General features: G+C 39.1%; 2 protein-coding genes across 5 annotated transcripts in view; one reads left to right on the top strand and one right to left on the bottom strand.

The window, feature by feature from the left end:
* Window positions 1-19,263, bottom strand: part of MACROD1 (mono-ADP ribosylhydrolase 1) — a 750,918-nt gene that overhangs the window by 159,421 nt on the left and 572,234 nt on the right. The window lies entirely within an intron of this gene.
* Window positions 1-19,263, top strand: part of FLRT1 (fibronectin leucine rich transmembrane protein 1) — a 218,509-nt gene that overhangs the window by 115,701 nt on the left and 83,545 nt on the right. The window contains exon 1 of one of the 3 annotated variants that reach the window (XM_063437782.1): window positions 5,351-5,436. The exons of the other annotated variants lie outside the window; for them this stretch is intronic. The gene's annotated coding sequence lies outside the window, so the exon portion shown is untranslated. Of the gene's footprint in view, window positions 1-5,350; window positions 5,437-19,263 lie in introns of those variants that run through there. 3 annotated transcript variants of the gene reach the window in all.

Below are 19,263 nucleotides of genomic sequence, written 5' to 3'. Positions count from 1 at the left end.
AATCAGCAAATCCTATACAAAATATTGGATAACACGCAATCTGTTCCCTTCTGGGCCTTTCTTTCAGGATTTGTAGAGCACACTGTGGGTTTGTGGGCTTAGGAGAATTGGTTGGGAGTGCTTATTTTTATTTGGGGCATCTTGGCTTTCTTTCACTAATCTATTACTTCTATCACTGGACTATCCCTCATATCAAGTAATATACGAATAGCTACCTTCATATGCCTCTAAATGAACAACAGTGCACAGGTTGAAGCCTTACAGTGCAATGCTGAAGCCTCAGACTGATTAAATCAACAGTGATCGGAGGTGCATGTAGAGAGACATGACTGGAGTCTTTGCAGCTCAATCTCTTGAAGTTTCAGCTGATGGGATCAATGTATGTAGCTGATCCAGCAATATTCACTATTGCTTCCCATGTGGTCACACAACCAAGGTGTGCCAGCATGGTGAGAACAGCCAGAACATGATGTTGCAACAGTGAATAAACAACAATAGGATAAAACAAATACACTAAGCTCAGCCGTTTACAGTCACAGCCCACCGCCTGGCTGCAGTGATTGGTGGCAAACAGACAGGCAGACAAGCTATCAGTTTGTGTCATATAGCGCTGTAATTATTCAGTTATAGAGCTATCTATGCTTACCGTCAGTCTGCACATAAATCAGCCTGTAAGACAAATACAGCATACAATTGCTACTCTGACATTGGACAGTTGAGCAGGAAGAGAGGGACTTGCAACTGCCAAAATAAATAAAGTGATTTAAAAAAAATAATTTATTTAAAAAAATAAAATAAAAAACAAACCCAAGTCACTCTTTTGAAAGTTTATGTCCAGTCAAATTGAGCGTAAACATGTGCCTGCCCATGTGGGATTACAATTCCTGTCTTGCTCAGTGGGATGCTGGCTGAGTAACAACAATCAGGTTATATAATAAGATAGCGAGGCAATTACTTGCTAAAAAAAAAAAAAAAAAAAAAAATTGCCTCGGAATAAAACGCTAATTAACCTCATCCAGTGGTTGGCTGATTCTCATATGAATTTTAGTCCAACATAGCTCTGCTAACAGTGGCGTACACACAACCCATGGGGCCCCGGTGCGAAAACTGATCCGTGGGCCCCCCCGCGCGCTTACTCTGTGCGGGCTGGGTCCGCAACACATGGCGGCGGGCACCGGGTCGCAGTGCTGCGACCTGTGTGACCGCGGTATGTACGCAAGTGCATGCATAAACACATACACTTAAAGGACCACTACAGACACCCAGATCACATCAGCTCAATGAAGTGGTCTGGGTGCCAGGTCTCTAGTTTTAAAACTGCAGCTGAAAACATAGCCGTTTCAGAGAAACGGCTATGTTTCACTGAGGGTTAATCCAGCCTCTAGCGGCTGTCTCATTGACAGCCGCTAGAGGATTTTCTGCGATTCTCACTGTGAGAATCACAGTGAGAAGACGCTGAACGTCCATAGGAAAGCATGCGCATTCGGAGCTGAGAGGCGGATCGGGGCGGAGAGATTCCCAGCGCCAAGGGAGTCCGGCGCTGGAGAAAGGTAAGTGCTTAAGACACACACACTCTCATGAACAGACGCACACATTTACTGACAGACACACACTCAGTGACAGACATACATACACACTCACTAACAGATGCACACAAACATACTCAGTAACAGACACACACACTAACACACTCTAACACACACACACACTCTAAGACTAACACACTAACACACACACTAACACACACAATCTAACACTAACACACACTAACACTCACAAACACACTAACACTCACAAACACACTAACACTCACAAACACACACTAACATACACTCACACACTAACATACACTCACACACTAACATACACTCACACACTAACACACTCACACTCTAACACACTCACACACACTAACATACACTCACACACACTAACACTCACAAACACACACTAACATACAAACACACACTAACATACAAACACACACTAACATACAAACACACACTAACATACAAACACACACTAACATACACTCACACACACTCACACTCACAAACATACACTCACAAACACACACTCACACTCACAAACACACACTAACATACACTCACACACACTAACACACTCACTCACACACACTCACACACACTAACACACACTCACACACACTAACATACACTCACACACACTAACATACACTCACACTCACAAACATACACTCACACTCACAAACATACACTCACACTCACAGACATACACTCACACTCACAAACACACACTCACACTCACAAACACACACTAACATACGCTCACTAACATACACTCACACACACTAACACACTCACTAACACACACTAACATACACTCACACACACTAACATACACTCACACTCACAAACATACACTCACACTCACAAACATACACTCACACTCACAAACACACACTCACACTCACAAACACACACTAACATACACTCACTAACATACACTCACTAACATACACTCACACACACTAACACACTCACTAACACACACTAACATACACTCACACACACTAACATACACTCACACACACTAACATACACTCACACACACTAACATACACTCACACTCACAAACACACACACTCACTAACACTAACATACACTAACACTCACAAACACCTTTTTTTTAAATCCCCCCAGCCTCCTTACCTGTGGGAGAGCTGAGGGGATTCCCTGGGGTCCAGTGGTGCTGCTGGGCTCCTGGGGGCCGGTCACCCGGCGGGCAGTCAGGCTGGCCGGTCCTGCAGGCGCGCGAGGGAGCACTGTCTCCTGAGTGCTTCCTCTTCAGCTCCCTCGCGCGCCGCACTGATACCGGAGCCGGAAGATGACGTCATCTTCCGGCTCCGGTATCAGTGCGGTGCGCGAGGGAGCTGAAGAGGAAGCACCTAGGAGACAGTGCTCCCTCGCGCGCCTGCAGGACCGGCCAGCCGGGTGACAGCAGGGCCAGCCTCGGGGGGCCCTGAGGTGGCCGGCTCTTGGGCCCCCCAGGAGAAGAGGCTGGCCCAGTGACATACATACCGGGGTCGCAGGGCGGCCGGGCCCCCTGGTGGGCCGGGCCCGGTCGCAGCCGCGACCCCTGCGACCCCGGTATGTACGCCACTGTCTGCTAATCACCATTATAATTGTATCCCTTTCTCTCTATATCTCACCCATCTCTATGAGATTATTTGCAGTGGGGTCTTGTGCTCAATGCTTCAGTGAAATTACCTGGGCTTGAATGGGGTAAATATTCATTGAAAGGTGAAGCTAGTTGGCAGCTAATAAAAGGTGTAATTTTAAGGTTCATTAAATATTTGTGCAATTTTTTTCATTTTTAGATTATGTGTATTAAAAAAAAATGAAATGTTCTACTGAATTTCCCTTTAAAGGGACACTATAGTCACCAGAACAAATACAGCTTATTGCATTTGTTCTGGTGAGTAGAATCGTTCCCTTCAGGCTTTTTGCTGTAAACACATTTTTTTCTGAGAAAATGCAGTGTTTACATTACAACCTAGTGATAACTTCACTGGCCACTCCTCAGGTGGCTGCTAGAGCTGCTTCCTATATCAGTCTTGCCTAGTATGCATCACAACATCCAGTGCCTCCACCCTCTGCATGCAGACACTGAAATACAGTCTCAACCAACCCTATGGGGAAGCATTGTGATTGGCTCACAACACTTCTGCAGACAGCTTGCTATTCTGAGCCAGACAGGGGCAGAGCCAGCAGCTTCAGGCTTAAATAAAAGTAAGATTTTACTATATTTAGGGAGGCAAGAGATGTCCAGGGGGGCTAGATGGTGGTTTTAGATCTACGAAGTCTATTCTATTCTAAACCACAAGTCTCAGTTTTTAGAACCAGGCTAGGTGCACAGACCGTCAAAGCTGTGGTCCATATATGCTGGGTCATGAGACAGCACAGAGTTCTCTAGGCAAAACTGTAATGAAACTGTGATGGTCAGAGAAACATTCTACCATAAACAGACAAAATTATTTTCACACAGCTGGGAAATCAATGCAAAAAATAAAATAAAATAAAAAAATACAAACATACAAATCCATAGAATTAACCTCAACACCTTAAGGACGGCGTGCGTGCTTTGCCGTCCTTAGGGACCTGGCTCTAAACGCCGGGGGATGGCATAGCACTTCCCCGCCATCCTATGTACTTACCCGGTCACCGGCGATCCCACGCCGGTGATCGCAGTGTGGGGACTTACATTGGACATTGGACTTACATTGGAGGCCTTCCTCTTTGGCCCCCCTGGGCCAAGTGATCGCGAGGTCCTTGCAAGGACCTCACGATCACATGCACGGCATAATTGTCCATGCCATTTGAATTTTTTTTCAAAATTGTTTAAAACAGTGTAAAATTTAATTGTATATACTTAGTATATTTAGTCACAAACACTGGCCAAAACTGGCGTTCAAATTAGTTATTTGCATTTTTCACACACAAACAAATATGAACACTAACTTTGGCCAGTGTTTGTGACAAAGTGGCTACTAAAAAAGACTGGACATACCTCATTTGCAATACCTTGAGTTGTCTACTTTTCCAAATGGTATACCATCATGGGGGTAATTCTCATTCCTGGGCTTCCATATGGTCTCAAAGTCAACAGAACCAATCTGGCGAATTTCAATGTGAAAAAACTGAAAAATGTTACATGCTAGATTTGACCCTGTAACTTCCCAAAACACCATAAAACCTGTACATAGGGGGTACTGTTTTACACGTGAGACATTGCTGCATACAAATATGCGTATTGCATATTGCAGTAAAAGCAAACAGTATTATGACATTTACAGTTAGAATGAAACATAGAGCTAAACATTTTTTTTTAATTCGTATTTTCTCCCACTTTTCAATATTGTATTCATATTAAATTATGTTTCATACCTAAATATTTGATGTTAAATGAAAGACCTGTTTCCCCTGAATAAAATGATATATACCAAGTGTGGGTGCACATAATATGAAAGAGGCAAATTATGCCTGAACAGACATATAGCGCAAATTCAAGTTTTTGTTTTGATTTGATTTCAACGTGTACATTTTGCTCAGTCCTTAAGGGGTTAAAGAATAACTTGTCATTTAAATGGAGGAAATACATAATTTAACAGTTACATCTCTTGTTGTGCCTCCAATTGGATTTCCTTGATTTTATCTTTAATAGATGAGTCCTGCCTTCTCATTCTCTTGTAATCGCTGTTAGAAAATTAGTGCTTTAAAATCCTAGAAATAGCTTGCTGGTCTACAATAGTCCTGATGGCACCTGTGTACCCCCCACCCCACAGATTATTCTAGAAGAAAACCAACAATGAGTATCTGGGAATGCAAGTGCTTCTGTTTAATTCTAGAAGTATTCCTGAGTATAGCTGCAGTGTAAATCGAGATAATGGAAATGGTACATAGTGGAGAGTGTTTGTTCTTTTAAGAGGTATTTCAGGGATTGTGGACTACATTTCCAAATGTGAGATGCAGTCCACATCCTATGAAAGGGCAGTGTTTGGTTGCTTTTTCCTGCTGTAAGAGATATCTGGCTTGCCTACTGTATTAAAAACGCATTCAATAAGGCTGTTCAGTCCCCCTTTTCCATGTTTTCTTTGATGCACTTTATTTTACTGTATTCTTTTTTCTGAAGATTTTTTTTTTACAATAGAATAAATAATTTCAGAAAGTACACGATCTTTGGATAAGGCTGTTTGTTTGGCGGTCACCTTTGTGATATCTGACATTATTGTACAGCAGCTGCTAAAGCAACATTTTTGTTTAGCAAACAAACGTTATATTCAGAATCTGGAACTCCTGTTAGAACACTACTAACATTCCACCATAACGCTTCAGCACTGAAATAGTAAGCATGCTGGAACAGTTGTGCTACAGGCGCAGTTCAGACACAAATCACACCCCTGTTCTACCTCCTCCGCTACAATACTGATAGACAGTAATTAGCCATTCCTGATATAGCCATTCCAGAATTTGTTTAATTAGTGTACTTTGCGTTGTGATGATCCTGATTTTGTCCTGGTCTTGGCTACACTGCACTTTTCTAGTCCTGGCCAGAATAAAAAAAATTTTTATGAACTCATATTCATGAGCAAAAAAATGACCATGCGCCTTAATTGGCTATTTGAGTGGCCATCACCTCAAATTACGACGCAGTGTAAATAGCCATGCTGCTGATGAATATAGTTACACTTGGAAGTTAGTTTATAGATCCATGATATTTACTATCACAATTTCCCACGCTTTGAATAATCAGTAGGTGCACGGAGTCTGGTAAGTTTGGAAGCCAACTATGTGCTGTGATGGGAAAGTCTTGTTTTCATTATATTTGCTTAGTATTCGGTATAGCTGTAATGCTATATAACATACCAGGCAAGTCTTGTCCACAGAGAATTAATGAGCACAAATTAATGAGCACAAAGACTAGGGAACATTGATGGGACAGGACATAGTGGTTGGGAACCAACAGGAATATGAATGTCTGAGGGGGTTAAAAATTGAGGTATAGGGTCAGTGCGCTTGCACTAGTGCTAGTAGAAAAGCAGACAATATCTTAATACATTATTACTCACAGTCACATGTTCTGAGGAAGTCCTACAGATGTGTGTCCATGAAACATGCTGCTGCGATTGTCCTTTTGGGATTCTGTTCCATTTACTAGCTGGATAAACTCCTCTATCATTCTAAACTTCTGAAACCGGTTTATATTATTTGAATATATCTAATCCTAATCTATATTTTTTTCTGTGCTTGTGCAGTCTGATAAGTTGCTTTTAAAACTTCGGTAAATAAGGTTTCTTAAACAATCTTTCCAACACCTCTCCTGTTCATCAAGCTGTCTGTTATTCCTGCAACTATCCATCCTGATTAAATGAATCCTGCGCAGTTGACTGAGCGTTCGGGCTTGGCGTACGTGTGTTGGTAATTACATAGAGAGGATGGGAGGCTAGTATGATTAATTTATAAGGCAGTGCGACAGTAATTAATGTTCAGAACAGTTTGTTTGATTTGGATTTGCCTTTTTATTATTTATTTTCTTATAAGTGACATAACTGTACAATTAAAAAATGTACGCCAGTGAATTTAGCTGGCACACATTAATATGTGTAGTTTAGGGACTTGGGGGCACAATCTAATGACATTGTATTTTAGGAAATACTAACGTTTATCAGACACGCTCCCCTGATATCAGAGATGCGGATAATGTAGATGTGCGTCCCAAATCAGCAAGTATTTACCTGCTAGTACTTGCTTTACCAGTTAAAACAGGGTAACGAGGAGATAACATGTAACCTTGTCCATGTTCATTGATTTACTGATTTTCTACATGCTTGCCACCACTTAGGATTTTTTAGTCCACTCTGACCCTTTCATTGCGTCCCTTGTTAGATAATGTTACACGTTAATCTAACACTGTTTTTGGCGAACCATGATATGATGTCCAAATCTACTAAGTCTTGTATTGCAGATTTTAAAGAATAGAGCACGTGTTGTATATGTATTTAATATTTATTTTAGAGAGTCTTGGTCAAGGTATCAATATATAGATTAATAATAACACAATCACTAAAAAGTAGAAAAAGAAAGATATAACAGAAAGCAGGGCAAGATCCACAAATTGCATTTTAGCAGTAGGATAATTTTGAAGGAGCTGGGGAGCAGGCCATAGAGGGAAGAGCTCTTAGACAGGGAGGGGACGCATGGTAGACAGGGACACCCGTTTGACTAGGTCGTCTGGGGATGTGTTTGGGTGGGACCACTAACAGATAATTAATGCAGGTTCTGGAAAAGAATGAAGAGGCAATGGGTGTGAAAGAGCTGAGGAGGGGTTTTGGCAAAAGGGATTCTGCAATACTGAAATAAACCTTTTATTTGAAGATCAGATGTCAGGAGGTGAAAAGTAGAGTAGGGAGAGAGATGAGGGAAAGGAGGGAGTGAACTGTTGAAAGTAGAAAAGATGTGCTATTAGTGGAAGAGGAGAGGGATATAATTAATCGATAGGAGATGTGTTACTTGCTTTGGTTTAAGGGAGGCAGTTCCGAAGGAGAAATGAACAGAAGATGTCTAGGTTAGAAGGGACAATAGGGGAAGCAGAAGGGAGACAGATCAGATGATTGATGAACAGGTAGATACAACAAATTCAAGGAAAGCAGGGATCATATGACAAAGTAGGGGGGCATGGTCTGCAGTTACTATAAGGTTAATGTGTGATTTAGCGTGGGCAGCTGTATCAGTAATCAGTGCATACAGATCTCCCTAGGTATTATGTACAATCGGAAGTCAATTCAGCAGTCCTCTTTACCTATATACATACCTCCCTAGTGTCTCTTATTTAAGAAGAACAGTCCCTATATTTGTGTGAATTTAAAACAGAGCTCCATACCAATAATACTCACAATAATGTGCCTTTAAACTACAATAAATGTGTTTAGAAGAAGAACAATGTTTCGTTGTTAAACACAAATTTCTAAATTTTAGTTGATTGTTAATAATAAGTTACCTAAAGTGTTTTAGAAGAGCCAGCCCCTAGCCACAGCCCCACTCACCACCCTAAAAAAAAGTGACTTTCTTTATCCATTTGAAATGTTGGAAGGTATGCCTATACGTGGTGTCAGACATTTAAACCTACAATGCTTATGTCACTTCTTGGCTAATTATAAACACATGGCCATTTAGTCTATCCATATATATATACACATATCTGTTCTGACATAACAGGTTTTCTTTCCGTTACTAAAACAATAACTCTGTATGGAGAGAACATATAAACAAAATACCACTAGGTACTATTACTCACAGTACCCAACAAATACTGAATATATCAAAAAGAGCATGCACACTAGAATCACTAGAAAGAGTTATGCAAATACTTTAATCAGACCAGTAAACCGTACAACAAGCATAAAGCAAATATACCAAGTGACAATATAAAGGCAGAAGGAAGCAAACCGTAATAATTACCACAATTCTTACAAGCCTACTATGGCAGAAACACGAGCCCCTAATACCCCCAACATTTTGGCACCTCCTAGCTGCCTTTTTTAAGGGTGTTTGAATTACTAAACCATCAAAAATATTGCATCAAAGAACTGAATGTCATGCTGGAGATCTTGCTGCCCATATGCTAATCCCATATAGAAATCAGCATTAATAAGGTCATAAAATTTTAGTATACTCATCTCTTAACTAACCATGTTTAGGACCAGAGTCCTTGAAGAAAGTGTTTAAAACATTGCATTAACCCCTTAAGGACACATGACATGTGTGACATGTCATGATTCCCTTTTATTCCAGAAGTTTGGTCCTTAACGGGGTTAAAGGTACACTGTAAGCACCCAGACCACTTCAGCCCATTGAAGTGTTCTGGTTGCAGAGTCTCTATTGCACTTAGTGCCGAAATGTAAATCCGTTCCAGAGAAATTGCAATGTTTACATTTTAGCACTAAGTTTGCCTCCAGTGGCTGTTTCGATCCAGGAGGCGCCCCCAGTGGATGTCTGGTATCTGACACTGGATGTCCTCATGCTCTGCATTGAATCAAACTTTCCTTTGCGAAAGCCTAATGCATTAGCGCCCGCTCGTCGAGGGGCGTCGGTGGAGTCAGAGCCGCAATCCGGCGCTGATGGACATCGGTGATGGGGTCTGGTAAGAAAATAAAAGGTTTTTAACCCATCATTCACCATGGTTGGGCGGGGGAGGACGCAAGGGAGGGGGGAGGCAGAGGAAGCTATAGTGCTAGGAATACTGCTTTGTATTCCTGGCACTATAGTATCCCTTTAACTAGGAAAATACAGATCGCTCTGCTTTCACTGTAAGTTAGCTGATAAGCATGGAACATAGAAAAGTGGACACTAGATGCACTGCTCATATACTAATACACCAAATACAAGGAGTGATTATTAGAACTTGCTTTGTAATTAGGTAAAAGGGACACTATAGTCACCTGAACAACTTTAGCTTAATGAAGCAGTTTTGGTGTATAGAACATGCCCCTGCAGCCTCACTGCTCAATCCTCTGCCATTTAGGAGTTAAATCCCCTTTGTTTATGAACCCTAGTCACACCTCCCTGCATGTGACTTGCACAGCCTTCCATAAACACTTCCTGTAAAGAGAGCCCTATTTAGACTTTCTTTATTGCAAGTTCTGTTTAATTAAGATTTTCTTATCCCCTGCTATGTTAATAGCTTGCTAGACCCTGCAAGAGCCTCCTGTATGTGATTAAAGTTCAATTTAGAGATTGAGATACAATTATTTAAGGTAAATTACATCTGTTTGAAAGTGAAACCAGTTTTTTTTCATGCAGGCTCTGTCAATCATAGCCAGGGGAGGTGTGGCTAGGGCTGCATAAACAGAAACAAAGTGATTTAACTCCTAAATGACAGTGAATTGAGCAGTGAAATTGCAGGGGAATGATCTATACACTAAAACTGCTTTATTTAACTAAAGTAATTTAGGTGACTATAGTGTTCCTTTAATGTTTGGTTCACCTTAGATGGAATGCTACAACAGCTTTTTGCACTGCAACTCCCACAACTGGTCAAGCATGAAGTCATAGGTGGTTTGGGAATCGGGGCTTTTCCTCTCCATGGGATGAATTCACTAAAACTGTCTAATTTCTCTAGCACAGAACTGATTTTACATTAATTCATTAAAATGACCGCTATTAACGCCACTGAATAGTTCACAGATCAATGAATGAAGTTACTGTACATTGATTCTAGGACATATCTCTGGCCAGAGAGAAAGTGTAGCTTTTTGTTTTGTTCTTGAAATATCTGCTGGTTTGTATGAATTATAAGGAGCTCACACTTGCACAGTTGTGAAAAAACCTGACCCAAAGATTTGCATAATGTCTTCCTTCAAACGAGTAAATCACCACTGTGCAACCTAGTATTGGTGAACACGTTGTTACCATATAAAAATAAAACATAATAACCCTTACTGCAGGGCTGCAATGGTTCTAGACAAGACTGCTAATAACTGTAAAAAGTAGCCGGCAGGAGTAGAGGTGGGGTTGTAAGTGGGAGAGTAAAAGAGTGTATGTGCGCGTGTGCATGAATGTGCCAGAGTGTGTATCGTTTGTGCATTTATGAATATCTGTGTATTATGTACAGTTAGAGTGTGTCTGTGTATGAATGTTATCTATATGATCAAAAGGATGTGTAGCGGAGCCCTAGTCCTAGCAGGGACATTCTCTCCACTGGATCATCCAAGAGTAAAATCAGGAACAAGAAAACACCAAGTAGATATTCCACCTCCTCCCCAGACACTGGACGACACAGTTCTGCAAGTAGAACTGGTTTTATTCCTGCCACACACAGCTTTCATACATTGCCCCTAGCATGGGGTTTCTTAGTCACAGTTACAGGGCTTTTATTCCCAAGATCCTCTGTGCCTGAGAGATAATTGCGTGAGAAAAATCTATAACTCAATTATCGATCAGGTACAGAAAAATCTACAATATTTAAAAACATCCAAAAATACATTTTAATAACTTCAGAACTCCACAAAAGTCATATTACTGAATAGATTGGATCTGAGTGCACACTTTGCCAAAATATCACTCTGATCCCTTCGGTAGTTTGGGAATGCCATTCAAACGAAGGTTTGACCGGTCGCCCACGAGGTGATGCCCCAAAACAGTTCCAGAGAAAACAAGGCAACAACCAGTCATCTTTCGGGGGTTCTCACACAAACACTGGTGAATCTATCCCATGGCTTCTAGTATACGAATGCTTCCCTTGTTGAGTAGTTTATGCCTCTGGAACGCCATTCTCCTAACTGTTCAGTATGTGGCATGAGCAGCGGTACCAGTTTCCTGGGCATTTGCAGAGTCGCATATCCGAAATTAGTTCCATGCCGTCAATGACCATGTACTGATGCCCTCATTCGGGAGACAAAATGGCCGCCGGTTGTTTGAACACGTGCGTTCGGTTATACGAACGGCAACCACACAGGGAAAGCACTTGAACTAATTAGCAATTTGTGGTTAAAAGCCAGGGGTGGTCAGTGATTACGAAGATGCGAACAAGGGGCCACACAGTGAGGGGGTTCGGTAAACAAACTGGGCATATGGACAGCCGAAAAAAGGGGAAATAAAAGTATATTGGAGTTCTCCATTCTGCTACAGTATGTAGACACCTGATCACTACATTGTCATCCAACAATGGCTTGTATGGAGTAAATACTTTAAATTAGAAAATATATATTAAAAAAAAAAAATTAAAGGGATTCTCCAGTGCCAGGAAAACATTTGTTTTCCTGGCACTGCAGGACCCTCCCGTGCCCCTCTACCTCCCACCCCAACTTGCTGAAGGGGTTAAAACCCCTTCAGTGACTTACTGGAGTCCAGCGCCGATGTCCTTTGGCACTGGTCAGACTCCGCCTACGTTCCTCCCCCACAGACGTCAGCCGGCAGGGGAGACCTAATGCGCATGCGCGGCTGTCGGCGGGGGAGACCTAATACAATGATTTCCTATGGGGATTTCGGCGACACTGGAGGTCCTCACACAGTGTGAGGACCTCCAGTGTCGTTTTCAAACACTTTCGTGTTCTAAGAACACGTAAGTATCCTCTAGTGGCTGTCTAGTAGACTTAACCCTGCAAGGTAAATATTAGTTTATGAAACCTGCAATAGTTACAATTGCAGGGTTAAGGGTAGTGGGAGTTGGCACCCAGACCACACCAATGGGCAGAAGTGGTCTGGGTGCCTGGAGTATCCCTTTAACTCCATTCTTTATTAGAAAATGTAAACAAGCTTCTTTAATACAGAGAAAGACAGCAACACAAGAAAAAAATAATTCCCACCACATTTTCCGTACATTTATAGGTACTAACAAATGCTCTGTGGGCTAAAAATGGGCCTAACCTGTGTAGTTAATCATTGAATTACCATATTGACAGCATTCTACACCAATATACTTCCCAGTTACAGAAAGGAGCTTGAATTTAAACTTGAGTACAAGGAAAAAGACAAAAAATGTAAATACATATTCACAAAATCCATCAGTTAACTGTTATATGGATATCATTTTTATCTAAGATATGGCAAAAAATCTAATACCAAATCACTTCAGTATCTAAAGCAACATAAAGCGTGAGATAATCAAGTTGTCATCCAAAGGTTACATCTATATATAAAGAAATATATACGTATAAATAATATTAAGCTGATTATTAATCAAGCCCTCATTATAAACCATCACAATAACAATAAAACAATTATAATCATATAACTATAATAATGCTTTATTTGTTCCATACCAAAAAATTTACATGGAAGCAAGTTAAAAACGTTGTACATACTGCATTCATGCAACCACAAAAGGTATGGAGTGGGGGGTAGACGTATGGGGGAAGCCCAAGGGCAATTTTCGCACCAGGGTCCCGTGGTTTCTAGTTATGCCTCTGCTTGAGAAGTAACAAGCTTAACCCCTTCGTGACCAGACTGTTTTTCAATTTTCTTACCGTTAAGGACCAGGGCTGTTTTTACATTTCTGTGGTGTTTGTGTTTAGCTGTAATATTCCTTTTACTCATTTACTGTACCCACACATATTATATACAGTTGTTCTCGCCATTAAATGGTCTTTCTAAAGATACCATTTTTTTCACATCATATATTTTACTGTATAAAAAAAAAAAAAACTTCACTTTTTCTAACTTTGACCCCACAAATCGCCAAAAATCACCCGTGCTAAATAGTTTATAAATTTTGTCCTTAGTTTAGACATACCCAATGTTAACATGTTCTTGTCTTTTTTTTTGTGTGCAAGTTATAGGACTATAAGTACAAGTAGGACATTGCGGTTTCAAAATATATATATTTTTAAAATGTATCAATAGTGACACTGGAACACTTATCTCTCATAAATCTCTTAATCACACCTCACATGTACATATTTTATTAAAGTAGAGAACCCAGGGAATTCAATATGGGGTATGTCCAGTCTTTTTTAGTAGCCACTTAGTCACAAACACTGGCCAAATTTAGCATTTACATTTGTTTGTGTGTTAAAAATGCAAAAAACTTATGAACGCTAACTTTTGCCAGTGTTTGTGACTAAGTGGCTACTAAAAAAGACTGAGCATACTCCATTTGCAATACTTTGGGTTGTCTTCTTTTGCAAATGGTATGCCATCATGGGGGTAATTCTCATTCCTGGGCTAACATACGCTCTCAAAGGCAACATAAAAAAAACAGAAAATCAAGCCTTCTATTTGACCCTGTAACTTTCAAAAACACTATAAAACCTGTACATGGGGGTTACTGTTATACTCGGGAGACTTCCCTGAACACAAATATTAGTTTTCAAAACAGTAAAACGTATCACAACAATGATCTCATCAGTGAAAGTGCTGTTTGTGTGTGAAAAATGCAAAAAAAAATCCCTTTCACTGACAAGATCATCGCTGTGATATGTTTTACTGTTTTGAAACACTAATATTTGCATAGTCTCCAGAGTAAAACAGTACCCCCATGTACAGGTTTTAGGGTGTCATGGAAAGTTACAGGGTTAAATGCAGTGCTAGTAAATTAAATTCACTGGACTTTTGGCCTGGGTTGTCAGGCAGGTCCCTCAAATTGCCATCAATTACAAATAAATATGCACGTAGAATTTAAATATATATATACATATATATACATATATATATACACACATAATATTTATGAAATTATTTATATGGATATATATATATATATATATATATTTCGTATTATTTTTATTTATTTATATTTACATATATATATACATATATAATTAAATTATAAGTTTATATTTATATATATATATATATATATATATAATCAAAATACAGTTAGATTAAAATTACATATATGATTTAACATTTTATTTTTATTATTTTTAATTTTTTTATTTTTATTTACTTATTTCTATTTTATAATACGTATATAATTATATATACACACGTGTGTAATTTAATTATGTGTATTTTTATATTAATATATGTATATATTCATATACAAATACACTTAGTATAATATATCAGCACTCCCAGGATTTGTGCAAAAAATAATAATAATATATATATATTCCAACGGTCAACGTTTCAGTTCCGCTAGGGAACTTTCATCAGGACAGTATTCATGAATTGAAAGCTAGTTGAAAGCAGGACCTTCTTCATCTAACAAATCTCTTCTTTCTATATTTGTAAAGCCCTGCAGAATATGTTGTCACTATATCAATGCTAATAATAAATATGTTTGTATGTGATAGAATGGGTCATTAACTGAACATTTGAGTCATTTTGTCTGGTTTCTAACTTTTGGCCCTGGCTCCTAAACTCTATGGAAATTTGTCAAACTATCCCCCTAAGGAAGTGTCCTTTAATAAGTATATAGACTAAGCCCATCATAATTATTTCTGCTCGAGGCTTAATAGGGCCTTGATCTAACATATATATCAGCAAAACCAATACTGACATTTTATGCAAAGTTATATATTATTTATAGAATGCAATACATATTAAAAACTACCATTAAATACAGTGGGGAAAGGCTGTAGGGCAGCACATCACTTCAGCTTGAAACCAACATTTATTATTATAATATCTGTATAAATTATTATAAAAAAACTAAAAAAAACTAAACTAAACTGAGGAGGCTGATGTCAGGGTATATCTGAAGCTATATGTCTGCATTATCAGAAACTGGACATTTAACATTTTCTTGTGTCCTAGGATTAACCTGTCATGGCTGAATGTAGGCTTCTATGAAAATAATCAAGTATGCTTCCCAGGGCACGTGCGTGTTCACATGTGGTTTATTTTCCCTCAGCTGACCCTATTTTGGAAGTCGGTACAATGCCAATGTGATGCACTACTTTCCCAACCCATCTGAATGGACCCCTGGACCTTCCTCCTTTCAAAGCCAATTGAGGTTGTTTTGAAGTTATTGTTTATAATTACCCTTACTGCTCGAAATGTTACATGTCCGACCACCACACCCCCCTACCCAACAACCACCTTTAAAGGCAGTAATTCTTAAAATTATAGAACACTAGAATAAGGATAACATGCAGATGGGACAAGCTCACTGTATCTTCACACTATACTTCTGCATCCTTTTACAATGTAATTGGACTTCCTAGCTTGACTAAGGTGTATAGGATCAGCTATCCTAGGGCTGCTTGCACGCACCTCACCCATTTCTGCACTCTCCTGTCTCTCTTTTTTCCCCTCTTTAATTCTTTCTCTTTGTGTTTCTTTTTAACCTCATGAGGCATGGTTTCTGACCTACTCTAGTGTCCTAGTTCTATACATTCTTAACCACAGCTTCTCTTTGATTATACTGTTATGCTATTTGTTAGTCATTCTAAGTGCTTTGTCAATTTATTGGCATCTGCATTATGCCACTTTGCAGTTTAAATATGGACGTGCTATTTTGCCTTGCCAATCTTTTCATTAAATAAAGAAGTCAAAAAAACAAAAAACATGCCTCCCAAGTTTAGCAGCACCATCCCTCTTTTGGGGTTCTGTCTTACCATCCTGTCCTGCAACTTGGGATACCAAGGCAATATTCTTAATCAGCACAGTGTGAGTACATCATAAGATGTGCTTGTCCTCAGGGCACTAAGACCATGTGCAGATCAATTGAGGAGCACTTCTACATATTGTCTGCTCTGAGTAAGGCTGCCTTTAATAAGCAGGTCCAACCATTTAATGGTTGTTAAAGCCTCCTCCTTGTCTTCCCACTTCCATACCTCCCATTGTTAGGAGATATAAAACAGCTGCCACCTATATGACTCCTCTAGTCACTGGTGTTTCCACAACACATTATATGAAATCACCATATCACTGCCGAGTACTCTATGTACGCAACTGGCAGTAAGGCAGTCGAACCCTTTCACCATGTTCCAGAAAATAACCTGTTATACATACAATACAGACCTTCCAAGGTTGCCATCTTACAAAGTGATTTATTTATTGGTTTGTGGAATTGTGGGGAGTCAAGTTAAAAACTGCACATTTTTAGGTTAAAGTAGCCAAGTTGGGAAAGATTCTACAGCTCTGCTTTTTAGGCTTACAAATATAGAGTTTCCTTTTTAATTAAACCACAGTTTCCAGTTTAGTGAACAACCCTTCAGGAGTGTATTCATATTCAAGAGGGATTATTCACAGTTAACTGTGAATTTAAAAAAATGGATGCAAAAATGTAGGCTAAACTAGCCAATTGGAAATTTTGTTTTCTATCTTTGAAATTACATTTTCAAATCACTGTCAGAAAAACGGTCAACAGTCGAGCAGGGATCGTGACATTTTTGCTTATTCATATTGAGGCTCGGTTTTTATTTTTGCGTCAGATCTTTTGTGAGATCAGGCTTTTTACATTTTAATTAGTGGTGTTGGAAATTATGGATTTTTATTTGGCCTTTTATGAAGCTGAAGAAAAAAAAAAGATATCTAAAGGCAAATATTTATTATTTATTTTTTACTTATACAATTTTTGGTCCCTCCTACTTATTATTAGGGTGAAGGGGGCTAGATAAACATTTTATTTTAAGGGATACCTTGAAGATTTGTTAATCCTAGCCACCAAGGGGAAGAAGGGGCACTTATTTGGCATTATTGGCATGCCCACCCCCTCACATAATAATTAGAGAGACCACCACCTGCGGGCAGGAGGGAGGAACAGGGGAGGGGATCCTAGGTCCCCCATATTAGAAATATTACGGTCCCCACCCATGAGCATGGAGCGGACACTAGGTACTCTCCACCCTCTTATTACACTTATTAGGGCTTCCACCCACCAGTAAGGGTTCCTCCTCTCTATTTGTGCAGGCTGAATCCACCGCTCAGTCGCATCTTGTAACTCCAAGTAGTACTTCTGACGCTGTCCGCTTGAATGGTGCATATCATTTACATTCTCGAAACGTCATATCCTCTCTTAAAGTGACTACATCACCTAGGCGACTCACATCAGAGAGGATGTGGACCAATCAGAACCTATGAAAGCCTATATAATGCTTGTTTGGGCCCTTATTCAGTGCCCTGTCATGGTTTCAGTCTTGTTACACGTTTTGTGCTAAAAGTGAGTTTCTTGATATTGACCTTGGTTTGTATTTGACTTTGAATAATTCTTGTATCTTGACATGGCTTGTTTATTCTTATATCCATATTTCTATTCTCCTGCCTTTGTCTTTATCTTCATATAACATTTAGTCCGGCAATTCTAAAGCCCAGTCATATGTCTATTTTAGAACCTCTAATTTGTGTTTCCCATTTCCTGTAAGTTAGGGTAACAACAACCCCGTGACAAAACTAAACCTTAAGCCAAATCTTGTTTTTATCTTAATCTTAAATAAAATGCTTTATTATCTTAAACACAGTTATTCATTGCTTCAAAAATATATTTATGATTAACAGTTTATTATTACAGGAATGTTGAATGTTAATGACAGAATTTATCTTTATCTATAGCTTTTTATCTATAGCCTGAAAATGAAATATATGTCTGGCTAAATTTTGGCTCTTGCTCCTAGATTTGAGGGAAATTTACGAAGCCCTGTCTTACAGTTAAATATCCATTAGGATATACTATGTAGCTTCCTCTCAGAATTTCAGGTTTGGGAAAATGATACTAGACTTGTGCAAACATTTGTTGAGTACATAAACAAATTGAGTTATTGAAATCAAAAATCCTTTTAATCCACACCATAACGAATCAATTTATCTGGAAAATAAAGTACTTTCTGGACAAATTGATTGTGGATCAAAATGATTTTGATGAAACAATTTGTCTATGGACGAAATTAATTTTTGCACAAGTCTAGATGGAACATTTGTATTGTATATTCGAGTGGTTCATGGGTTTGCTGTCATATATACACCTGGGGCTTTTTGGCTTTTATTTTTAAACTCCATGTCTCTTGAGATTTATATTTTTTTACATTGAATGAGCACAGTATACTTTCAATAGAGATCCTGCAAAATTTTCGGGGCCCTGTAAGCTTTTTTTTTTCCAGATCCACTACCTTTTTCAAGGACCACACTATTTTGGCCCCTGTGAGCAGTGAGAAGGGGAAATCTCAGGACAAAGATAATTATTTTCTACTCCTTGTGATATATAATTGTTAAAATCTATAATATATATATATATATATATATATATATATATATATATAAATATATATATTTGAGGAAGTTATTATACATTGAAGTCTTATATATTGCTTTGTTGTTTCTCTTTTCTAAAATCTTTGTTTAA

Source organism: Pelobates fuscus, chromosome 12, assembly GCF_036172605.1.
Source record: "Pelobates fuscus isolate aPelFus1 chromosome 12, aPelFus1.pri, whole genome shotgun sequence".
NCBI classification, from domain to species: domain Eukaryota; kingdom Metazoa; phylum Chordata; class Amphibia; order Anura; family Pelobatidae; genus Pelobates; species Pelobates fuscus.
Note: the sequence above shows the minus strand (reverse complement) of the source record. Positions and strands in the feature narration are given on the sequence as shown.